Source organism: Myxocyprinus asiaticus, chromosome 17 (assembly GCF_019703515.2).
Source record: "Myxocyprinus asiaticus isolate MX2 ecotype Aquarium Trade chromosome 17, UBuf_Myxa_2, whole genome shotgun sequence".
Lineage (NCBI taxonomy): Eukaryota > Metazoa > Chordata > Actinopteri > Cypriniformes > Catostomidae > Myxocyprinus > Myxocyprinus asiaticus.
Window position 1 is genome coordinate 20,700,345 of NC_059360.1, and position 12,247 is coordinate 20,712,591.

At 40.9% G+C, this 12,247-nt stretch overlaps 1 long non-coding RNA gene across 1 annotated transcript; it reads right to left on the bottom strand.

Annotated features, from left to right (window-relative positions):
* Window positions 1-2,668: 2,668 nt before the first annotated feature.
* Window positions 2,669-9,064, bottom strand: LOC127455522 (uncharacterized). Its single transcript, XR_007899685.1, has 3 exons — window positions 8,918-9,064; window positions 2,979-3,069; window positions 2,669-2,798 (listed from the first exon to the last, which is right to left on the bottom strand). It is a non-coding gene; the product is annotated as an uncharacterized LOC127455522 (long non-coding RNA).
* Between the last annotated feature and the right edge of the window lie 3,183 nt (window positions 9,065-12,247).

The following is a 12,247-nucleotide window of genomic DNA, read 5'->3' on the forward strand; positions in this document are numbered from 1 at the left end:
ACATTTTTGAGAGGTCTCTGAGCATTGAATCCTATTTAAAAACATGTTTTTGGCCATCATACTTAAACCAAATACTTAAGTGATGATCTCAAAGAGTGAGTGGTATATTTGTGATTGTTAAGGAACATAGAGTAATCTGCCATGGCCTTGTCTGGATCGCACCCACTGTTTCATAGCTAATTAATTACATGTGAGCACAGTGTCTACATTAGCAGCTGGGGGTTTGAATAACTGAATAACATTGCCCTTGGCCACAATGTGATATGTGGTGAGGAGTAATGACCCCAGTGCGCTACATTATAATGCTCAGTGTTTGTAAGGCAAGGGTCAGCATGTTTCCAGCACCAGGGTTCAGATGCGAACATCACCATACTTTTCATATATATGCCCACTGTTAAATGCAGAACCCAAGATTACCTTTGTGGACTTTGCATAGTAAGTCATTCCAGCTTGCTTTTCCTGACACTTTAGTTTAATTAAAGGGCCCAGGTGTTTATTTAAAACAAGCTCTCCTTTAAAAGAGTTGAGGAGAAATGCTATCTGTATTTGGTATGGCTTAGCCATGTAAACATGGTGCTCCTTGAAACAACCACACCGTCTTTTTCCAGAGCAGCCTGTATTTCTCCTGAGGTTACCTGTGGGTTTTTCTTTGTATCTCGAACAATTCTTCTGGCAGTTGTGGCTGAAATCTTTCTTGGTCTACCTGACCTTGGCTTGGTATCAAGAGATCCCCGAATTTTCCACTTCTTAATAAGTAATTGAACAGTACTGACTGGCATCTTCAAGGCTTTGGATATATTTTTATAACCTTTTCCATCTTTATAAAGTTCCATTACCTTGTTACGCAGGTCTTTTGACAGTTCTTTTCTGCTCCCCATGGCTCAGTATCAAGCCTGCTCAGTGCATCCACATGAGAGCTAACAAACTCATTGACTATTTATACACAGACACTAATTGCAATTTAAAAAGCCACGGGTGTGGGAAATGAACCTTTAATTGCCATTTAAACCTGTGTGTGTGTTAACTTTTGATCAGGGCCATTTGGGTGATTTCTGTTATCATTATGATTTAAAAAGGAGCCAGAAAACTATGTGATAATAAATGGCTTCATTTGATCACTATCCTTAAATAAAAGACCGTTTTTTTTGCATGATCAGTCATATTTTCAAAATCAATGCCAAAATCTCACAATTTCTGCCAGGGTATGCAAACTTTTGAGCACAACTGTATGCATTCCTGTTGACTATTACATCATTTACAACTCGCTTTTGGCGCCACTCTGTGGACATTGCCACCCAGAAACTAAAGCTCACACGTGCCCATATGATCAACAACACTTCCAGCTTTGGCCACTGGGGGCAGTGGTTTGAATTTTGAAATTTAAGTACAGACCAATTTTAGCAGCAGAACCTTCGACCTACTGTTGCCGATCATTTTTTTTTTTTTTTCAGTATTTTTGTCTTTTAATCCAGTAAAAATATAAAACATAAATTTACTTGAAAAGCAAAATTGTGTAAGATAATAAGACAACATAAATTAGTTTTTCTTACCCTGTTGGATTATGATTATTTTGATATTTTCTTAAGCATACACCTCACATTTTTTTTTTTTTTTTTTAAGATTTATGCATTAAGCATGAAAAAGGAAAAATAAGAAAAATAACCTCAAGATTTGTATTTTTACTGGAATACATTTTTTGCTACTATTTTTAGTTGAAGATATTTCAATACAAAAATACTTAAGGAACTAATATATATATATATATATATATATATATATATATATATATATATATATATATATATATATATATTATAATGCTTCATTAAATTCTGGGACCTGTAGTTGGGCCACCAAAGAGAGCATTCTCTCCTACTATTTCTCTCTAAACGCTCTCTAAACTACCCATCAGGCTGGCTTGCGGACAATTTTGTATATCTACTGCATTTCTCAGTTACACTGTATCTGAGCCAACACAAACACAAAGAGCAACTGTCACGTTAAAAATGTGGAAAAGAGAAAGTGCAAGAAATGTTTGACTGTCTTTCTGTTTCATCTCTCATGTCCCATCTTCCGTTTCATATCATGCCACGAAAAGTTGGAAATGAACAAGAAATTATGCTTTTGAGTAAAGATCAAGTGTGTAACGATCTAACAGATGGATAGCTGACTAAATGAGCAGCTGACACATAGATAGTATTTATACATCATGGCCAGTCATATGAAGCGTTTTCCATTATTTGAGATATGATTTGTGTAAAAATATTTTTGGATGAGAATGTCCTCTGCTGTGTTATTATTTTTTAAACAGTACTTAGTTTATATCATGCAAAAATTATATTGAATTTTACGATACTGGCTTGCTTCACAAAATGGCTACAAGTTTTTATTGCTTTAGATTTAATGAATATAGCTGGCTATGCAATGAGGCATGTAATGACTGCGTTAATTGAAGTGAAATATGTTAACGTAGCTGTTTATTAAATAAAATCAGTAAATTTGTTCTGTATCGTTATTCCCATACTACATCAAATACAACTGTTGTCAGAAAGAGAGAGAAAGAGTAATAAAATTGAGACAAAAATATGGCTGTAATTTTGAGGTTTTAAAACAGACACCCACACACAGCATTACATGATTCATAATGACCGCTAGTGTTTGAGATGGGCTGAGTTACTGCATGTTACTATTTCACACAGTGTCAAACCTGGCTGTCAGTGCAGAAGGCATACATTACAGTTGATAGCACTTCTAAAGATCTGATCCCGCTCCGTTCTGATGAATCCTGCAGAAAGATACTGTACGAGACCAGAACACACTTAATTCAATGCCTCTGTCGACATAAAGAAAGCTGTATCCATGTGAGATTAAGCGGGATGTCATTTTAATTATTCCATTTGTTATATATCCATTTAGTGTTTGGAACTGAATTACAATGCAAAATTATTCAAAACGTCCTATAAACCAGATAAACTCACCTGATAAGCAAAACGATGTGAGATGTCAAGGCTTGTTTATAGAAAATCTTGAACATAAGTGTATTTTGTATGGTTGCACTGGCAGAATTTACTGGAAAACAAAACAAAAACAGTTAGAATATGATTTTTTTAATTGTATGTAAGCTCCATACAGGTGTGTATGAAACTTTGTACCTCAATATGTGTGTTTGTGTTTGTGAGTGTTCACGTACAGGTGTGTTTGGGTGTAAGCTAAGTGTTTTTGTCTAACATTGGTAAAAGAAACTACCTTTTTTGTGTGAGAGGCAGTGTGATTATTTGCTGTATGATGTGTGTGTTTTAAGAGTGAGGGAGGTCTAGTCTCGCTGGCTCTATTCAAGGCTATTATATGGAGTCAGCAGCATTATATCCACCATGGCTGTGCGCAGGACCTCACCTTTATCTGGCAGAACAGCCCTGCAGCTGTGCCTCTGCTCTTTTACCCCACACTGGCACAATATGCAGCATACAGGTGTGCCATGAACACACACATACCCAAACAGAAAAATCCAGACTCACTCTCATGTGTGCATACAAACAGACACATACACTCACATTACGTATTTTTGCATTTAAAAGAAGCAGTTGGAAATATGAAGAGACAGAAAAGGAGAACTGACAGGCTAATTTCCCTGTCAATTTTGCAATGTGGCTGAATTAGCAGGGCTGAAGCTTTTAGTCATGACAGTTAAAGCAGAAGAGGACAAGAAGAGCAACCCGATCTCATGCAAATGTAATTATAAACACATGAAGACAAGTGTCAAAAGACATTTTCAGGGTTATCTTTTAATCTAATGTCTATGTAATGCATTTGTGGCATGCTGTCGATGTCACAGACAATAATTTTGACATATCTCTCAGGCTAGCATAAGCTAGGCAGTAAATAAATATGAAAAAATATGTGACTTTCACACTGTTTTGAAAATATGACTTGGTATCTATGTGAGGAACATGGAATCTGTATGTATAAAGCACTGTTTACATGAGCCGAGTTCTGCAAACTTCACCCACATTGCGTCAGTGAAGATTAACCAGATGTTCCTCCATTTAGTACTGTAGTCCCACCTCAAAAGGACAATGTAGACAGCTTTACAGCTCAAGTAACAAATATAGGCGGCATGTCTTTTTTGTGCTCATGTGGTGGGGCAACGTGATCACTTGGGAAATCAGCATGATGCTTTCGAATGTTCATGTACCCTGAAATCGACCCCATTCTACTAAATTACTTAAAAGCGCCGTTCCCCAACTGACATTTATGCATCCATTCAAATGGGTTTTTGCTTCCCTGTGGCACTACTGTGATCCGAGTCTCCGAGACACGGGTTCTGGTCCAGTGGTAACCAGGAAGTAATTTAATTCACATAAACAATGGTGAGCACGATTTGGAGGTTGCATTTTCACTTTCAAATTACATTTTTACTTCATTGACAGTTGGGTCCAATGGCGTAGCCAAGGGTGGGCCAAATTAGACCCAGGCCCACCCAGAATATTAGAGATTATTCTTTGACTTAAATATATTGTATATTTATAAAATAGTTAAAAAAATATCATAAAAATTCTGATTTCTGAAAGTGTGAAAGAACTGTTTGAATGCGCTGCTGCTGTGTTGTTAAGGAAAATTTAGTAAAAAAATTAAAATAATAAATTGGGGCAAAAACTTGGCCCATCCATTTTTTTTTAGGCCTACCCAAAAATAATTTCCTGACTACGCCCTTGGTTAGGTTTAGAGTTGGGGTTGTGGTTTGGGGGTAGGGTTAGTAAAATATGCAATCCTGTTGACTATGTAATTTACAACTAAAAATACAACTCGCTTTTGGCACCACCCTGTGGACATGTCACCTCAAAACACTTCTAGCTTTGGCCACTGGGGGCAGTGGTTCAAATTTTGGTGAGCACACACCAATTTCAGCAGCAGAACTTTCGACCTACTGTCACCGAATTCACATTGAGACCAGTCTGGGTGGGGGAAGGGACTCTGAAGTGGCATATATACTATACCTCAAATATAATATATCTACTAATATATACTACTACTAAAAATAATACTAATACTTTTTCACAGGAAAAACTTTATCATGCAAGTTGATTCTTGTGCAAAATGGACAGAAAACAAGACACACGCTAATTGTCATGACAATGACATGTAAGAAGAAGCAGATGCAGAAAAGGTCTTCCATGAGAGAACTTGCACTGTGCTTTTTCTTTTTTGCCATTGTGAATGAGCTTATATCATGCATTAATGAATGTGCAAAGGAGAGCTATGGCAGAAGTCAAGATGTAAAAAAAACAAATCTTCAAAACAACATAGTAATAAAAATCATAAATTTGATTTGTTTCATTCACACGCTCAAACAATGATAAAATCATCATTTCTGCCTTTAAACTTTGGCCCGCTTACTTTTTTGGCTTCCATTGCTAGTGCATTACTTTAAAAATATTTCCTGTTTGTTTTTTAAAATTGAGGTATGAGTGGAAATTAGTAAAAATAAAATAAAAAATTAAAATTAAATAAAAAGGCAGATTGAGTCAGCACTTAGACAGGTGGTCCCAAATAATCAGTAGGTGGCAAAACAATTGGGAGTCTACTTTGATACTACTTTACATTTTGAATATCACGTCCGGAAGTTAGTTCAGTCTTGTTTTTATCAGTTAAGGAACATTTCAAAGGTTAGACATGTCTCGAGTTTCAAGGATACAGAGAAGCATACACATGCTTTTATTTTGTCTCACCTTGATTATTGTAATGCCCTTTTTTCAGTGTTAAATCAACACACTTTAGCATGGCTACAATCAGTGCAAAATACTGCAGCTAGACTTTTGACATTAACAAGGTCTTTTAATAATATTACTCCAGTTTTAGCTTCTTTGCATTGGCTACCAATGAATTGTAGGGTTGATTTTAAGATTTTATTAATTACATATAAGGCATTACATGGGTGGGCGCCAGAATATTTAGCATAACTTTTAAGACTGCATGAAACAGTTAGACCTCTAAGGTCTTGTCACAAACTGTTGGCTGTTCCAAGAACCAAATGCCAGACATAAGGTGATAGAGCATTTGTAGTGAAGGCCCCACGCTTATGGATCTGTCACGGTCCTGTCACTCTGTCAGTCTGGGTTTTTGTGTGACAGGACCGTGACATCATCGTCCTATGTCTGTCTTGTGTTTCATTGTCTGTCTTTGTGTGAGCGCACGGCTTCGGTTTTTGTGTTTCATGTCCAGAGCACGGAGCATGGTCCAGAGCATGGTGTCTGGATCCTGACTTCCCTGTCTGGTTCAGTTTTGGTCTGTGTTGGGATCCGGACACTCATGCTCCATGTTCTGTCTGTTATTGACGTGAGTGCATTGTGCTTATTTCATCTTGGCGGCATGCACTCGCATCAATAGTTTATGTCTGTCTCTCGCAAACATGGGTGCGCCTCGCGTTGCGCTGTGCACCTGGGTTGCGAGCTGTCTACGTGTTGTGCTGAGGTTTGGTCACTTTGGTCTGAGGTGTCGGGTTTCTATGTGGCCGAACTCTCGCACAGGTGTCCTTGTCTCGTTTTGTCGCCTGTTGCGTGCATCGCGTGGCGTTTGCCTCGCGATGTACGCTCAGGCTTTGTCTAGTGTGGGAATGCATGGCATTGCTTTGTTTGGCGTTGCTACGCATTCTCTCATCTTGTCTATCAGTTGGCATGAGCGTATATTGCCTTATTGTCTTGGTGATGTGCGCCCATGCCATTCAGGTGTTTGTGTCTTGTGAGAGTATGTGGCTTTGTTTTGTTTCTGTATTGCCACATGTCTCCCAGTCTTGCGTCATACTCCGCCTCCTTGTTTGCCTATTATTAGTTCATTAGTCACACCTGCCCTGTTTGTTAACCTTTTGACTTCTCACTATTTTAGTCTCCTCATGTGTGCTATCCAGTGCCAGTTCATCTTGTTTCATGTTCATGTTGGTCTCGTCTGTAGTTCTCATCCCTACTCAGTCCGGTTGGTCCTGTGTCCAGTATGTCTGCCCCAGCCCAGTTTCAGAGGGTGCCTGCCTGGATTATTTTTCCCCTACAGGTTGTTTATGTTTGTTTTTTCCATTTTGGTTTAATAAATCCTTTTTGGTTATTTCACTCAGCGTTTGGGTTCTGATTCTCTGCCACCTTGACAGGAGCAGTCTGCCTGGGGATTTTAGATCTGCTGAATCTGTGTCTGTTTTTAAGTCTCATTTAAAAACTCATTTGTATAGACTGGCTTTTTTACTATGTGAATGTGCTGTGTTTTACTGTGTGTGTTGCTTTTATTACAGTGTGATGTGAATATGTTGTGTTTTACTGTGTGTGTGTTTTTGATTTTATGTTTTGTGAAGCACTTTGTGCTTAATCGCTAAAAGTGCAATATAAATAAAATGATTATTATTAGAGTAAGTGGTAATTGACAGCATGCCACAGACTTTAGAATATTCATTTAAGAACAGAGGTAGGAGACAGTTAGGAATGGTCAAAATGCAACATAGTCAGACCAGAGAGAGGAAAAACAAGTGGGAAGGGAGGTGATGAATAAAAAGGGAGATGGACAATAAGAGAAAGTGGCAGTAAAAGAATGGGGCAGATGAGAGAAGAGCAGGCAGTGAGAGGGAGAGTAACTGCGCCTGGATCTCAATGGGAGGTAAAGCCCGATCATTTATAAAAGGTAAACGCTGTCAGGACGTGGGGCGTTTAAGAAGCGCACAGACTCAGGTGTGATTTACGAGCACACTGCAGGGGTTATAAATCACTGCACAGCCACCGCACCACCACTCTCTCTCTCTCTCTCTCTCTCTCTCTCTCTCTCTCTCTAACACACATGCACTGCATTACAATGCAAACAGTGCATTGCTGGAGATGAATGATGGTGGAGTGAGTGAAACAAGAAGTAGAGAGAGAGAGAGAGAGAGAGTTCTTTATGATACTTATAAATGCACCAGTAGTCAAAACAGAAAAAGTGACCCTCTCTCTCTCTCTATCTATCTCTCTCTCTCTCTGAGCGTGTGGTCTGCAGCTGGCATATCTCTTCCAGATGAGATGGATAATGAGATTTGTCAGAAGCTCTTTATTTTCACTGGCTAAAATCCTGTGAAATTGCATCTTAACAACTGTAAAACAACTGCAGTGGAGTTGTTATGATTATTCACCATGCACCAATCATCATGTTGATGGAAAAATGACCTTTGATCTGTTTTTAGGCTCATGAGAACCATGACTGTGAGACAAGACTCCCAACTGATTTTGACGTTAACATGTTCCAAAGCTAACAATGCAATACTCTAATAACCTTAAAAGTACATAGCGCAACATACTGAGTAAAATAGTCAATTTAATTTTTATTAGATTTAATTAGATTATAGATACATTTGAGTATTGAATGGGTTTGCCTTCTCCACTAAGGATAAATGTGATGCTGCCTTTGAATTTGTCCAAATCTTAGAAGGCAACAAGCCTTTTGGAATACCCTTCGCATTGGGAGCGTGCCTATGATGGCTTAAAATGCTGTCTAGGTTGCTTATGGACCTACTCTTTTTTTTTTTTTTTTGTTTAATCACCCTGAAATATATGTTGATGAAAATTTGTGTGTGTGTGTGTGTGTGTGTGTTTGTATTCACATGTATAAGCCCTATTTTAAGAGCGCTAGCGCTAAGCACAACACTATGCCATATATCATACATGCAAGTCGATGGCCAGGAAGTTTTGGTATGTTCGTGCAAGTATGCGCAAGTCTAGGCGCAAGTGGTTTTGGCGAAATTGCACATGCAAAGCGCTAATGGGCTGGGTCAAGTGCAATTTAATTCTGATGTTCTTCTCTGGCACCGTCTGCGTTTTATAAAAGTTGAGCTTAGTTGAGCTTATAGGACTTGATAGTACAATCCCTTAGAATAATCAACACTTTCTTGAACTCTTGGGTGGGGGGTACTAACTTCATTGGGGTCATCAGGTGGGCACCTTCCTTCCTTTGTGTTTCGTTGATAAGCCCACATCACCTCCAAAGGGCTCAACAGCAACACATGGCGTTTCAGGTGCGCCCCCCTCCGCTTTTACCCCTCTTGGTCATTTTGCAGCCCAGTCGGGATCCTTTCGTTTTAGCCATAGCCAGTTGCTGCTTCGCTCAGCAGCCTCTGACAGCGACCTGACGGCTTGTCGGAAAGCCTGCCCTCTGACTCCCAACCCCTTCAGCAGCCTAGTTGTTGATGTTGCTACAAAACCTCTGCAACCAACCTCTTCGGGGAACAACTGGGTTCACCAGCCCATTGTACTGCCTTGGCTGCTAGGTCTGAGTACTTCAGCCTTTTACGTTCATATGCTTCACCAACTGCAGCCTCCCATGGCACAGTTAGTTACACGATGAACAGGGACTTTTGCGAGGTTGACCACAAGATCAGGTCCGGCCTGAGATTAGTTGTAATTATCTCAGGCGGAAAGATGAGCTTCTGGTCTAGATCAACCTGCATTTTCCAGTCCCGGGCAGCATCCAGCAGGGTCGATTCCCTTCTTGCAGTTGGCTTCAATGGAAGTTGTCCTGCTCTTATGAAGGTGGTGCTTTTTGAGAATCCAGGTATTGGGGGAGAGAGGGCATTGGTAGTAGTTCTCCTTCCCTCCAGGGTAATCACCAGTTGTCTCAGGACCTGGTTGTGCCTCCAGGTGTAACGGCCTTGGGAAAGACTGGTTTTACAGCAGACGAGTATGTGCCTTAGCGTTGCTGGGGTTTGACAGAGAGGACATGATGGATCTTCTCCAACCCACTGGTTTAGATTCTTGGGTGTGGGAAGGACATCGTAGGTGGCTCGAATGATGAAACTAAGTCTACTTCCTTCCATCTCCCAAAGATCCTTCCAGTTAATCCACTGGCCCTGTTTGGACTGTGAATTTGCCTTTATGCAACTCTCTGCCTCCTCCTGCTGCCAGACCTCGGCTACTACCAGCTTTCTTCTCTGGGTGGCTGTCACCTTGTGTCATATGGGTCTTCTTGCCCCGAGTCCAAAACCCCCTCTTCCTTGCTGCACCTGTCCTATGATGTCTCTATGCCTGAGAGCAGATTTTGCTTGCTGTACGGCCTCAGACGGGGTCCACTTCCTCCCAGTTGCCAGTCTGAGAGCTGCCGCTTGTATCATAGCATCTTGAGACTCGGTCAGGGTCATGTCGAGCCTCACTTTGGTGCATTTGTACTCTTCAGTGAGGCTAGAAACAGGCAATTCCAGAGCACCGTTCCCATACAAGCCGATATTGCTGAGGCAACGCGGGAGACCAAGCCACTTCTTGATGTATGAACTGACTGTCCTCTCCAGCTTCTTGACTTTGGTAATGGGGACCTCATAGACTGTTAGAGGCCACATCAGACGGGGCAGCAATATGAACTGCAGACACCACAGTTTCAACTTACCAGAAAGCAAGGTCTTGTCTATGCTAACAAGGCCTTTGATAGTTTCTTCCCTCAGTTGGTCACTATGGTCTGAGTCCTTGAGGCTTGTGTTGTACCATCACCCTAAGCTCTTGACTGGCATCTCCAATACCGTTGGGATGGGTGTTTCATCGATGTGGAATCTCTGGTCTATGAGTTTCCCTCCGACAATAGATATGTTTCTGGACTTGCTGGGTTTGAACTTCATCCGTGCCCACGTTATGTTGGCATGAAGCTTTTCCAGTAGATGTTTGGTACATGCGATGGTTGAGGTCAGGGTGGTCATGTCATCCATGTAGGCACGCATGGGAGGTAGTCGCTGTCCAGACTGCAGACGTTCTCCTCCTATGACCCATTTTGAGGCTCGGATGATCAATTCCATTGCCATGGTGAAGGCTAGAGGGGAGATGGTGCACCCCGCCATTACTCCCACTTACTTACATTACTGATGTTGTGTAACCTGTTGAAGTGAGGCAGAATTGCAGATCTTTGAAGTAGTTCCTGACCAGGTGTGTGATGGTCGTTGGCACATGGAAGAACTCAAATGCTGTCCAGAGAAGAGAATGGGGTACAAATCCAAAATCATTAGCTAGGTCCAGGAATAAGATATGCAGATCTCTTCCTTCCCTCTTTGCAGTCTGGATTTGATGCCATATCATGCTTGTATGTTCTAAGCATCCCAAAAAGCCTGGAATACCAGCTTTCTGTATCAACGTGTCAACCAAATTGTTCTTTTTCAGGTATGTCATCCTTTGAGCAACAATGCTAAAGAAGATCTTCCCTTCAACGTTCAAAAGGCTGATTTGCCGAAATTGGTTGATGTTCGAGGCATCCTTTTCCTTGGGGATTAACACTCCCCCTGCTCTTCGCCATGCTTTTGGGATGATTTGCTTCTTCCATGCCACCTTCATTTGCCTCCACAGGAACTGTAGGACATCTGGAGCATTCTTGTACAAACAGTATGGAACTCCGTTTGGCCCGGGAGCTGAAGCTGCCCTTGCCTTTCTCACAGTTTTCTCGACCTTGCTCCACCTTGGCGGGCTGTCATCCAACTGAGGCTCTGGCTGAGGAATGGGTGGCATGTCTGGAGGTATCACCCTCTGCTCATATCACTGGCTGTCTGTGTGTATTTCTTTCAGGTGGTCCTCCAGCTCCTTCTTTGGCACCTTAAGTGACCCACTCTTTTCCTTTGAGAAGAGACCTTTTGCAAATCTGAAGGGATCTTTGTAGAAGGATGTTCTTGCCCTCTCCTTCTACTTGCATCGAGTTCTGGTGTTTTCTGCTTTCCTCAGTGTTCCCAGGTGTTCCTTTAGGCCTGCTTGCAGGAGGTTTATGCCAGAACTCTCCTCCAATGAGGATTTCTTCCACTGTTTCCTCAAGCACCTTCTCTCTTTGACAAGGCGATCTATTTCTTGCTGCCTTCTGGACTTGGGAGGGGTTGTTGTTTTCTTCTTTCCTCTCTCTTTTGCTCCAAACCTTTCTTCACCATATGAGATCGCTCATTTTCTCCAGCTTCTTTTCCGCTTTTCCTCGGAGTCCGTCCAGGACTGCCATATAGTACATTTACTGTCAAGCACCAGCGAAATAAACAAAGACAGCAGATTCATAAGATATTGGTGGTGAAAATGGACTGAATGCAATGAATTAGAAGAATAGAAATATGGACTTACATTCTTTTGTGCATTAACTGCATCCCTGTTTATTGTCAGGCATATTTCTATGTCAGTGACTCGCTCCTTTTATATGCATTGAAAATGTGGTTCTCATCAGGATTTGGATTTACATTCTGTTAAATTATAGACAATGTAAGAATTATTAATCATTTTCATCTACTGACACACAAATCATGGCT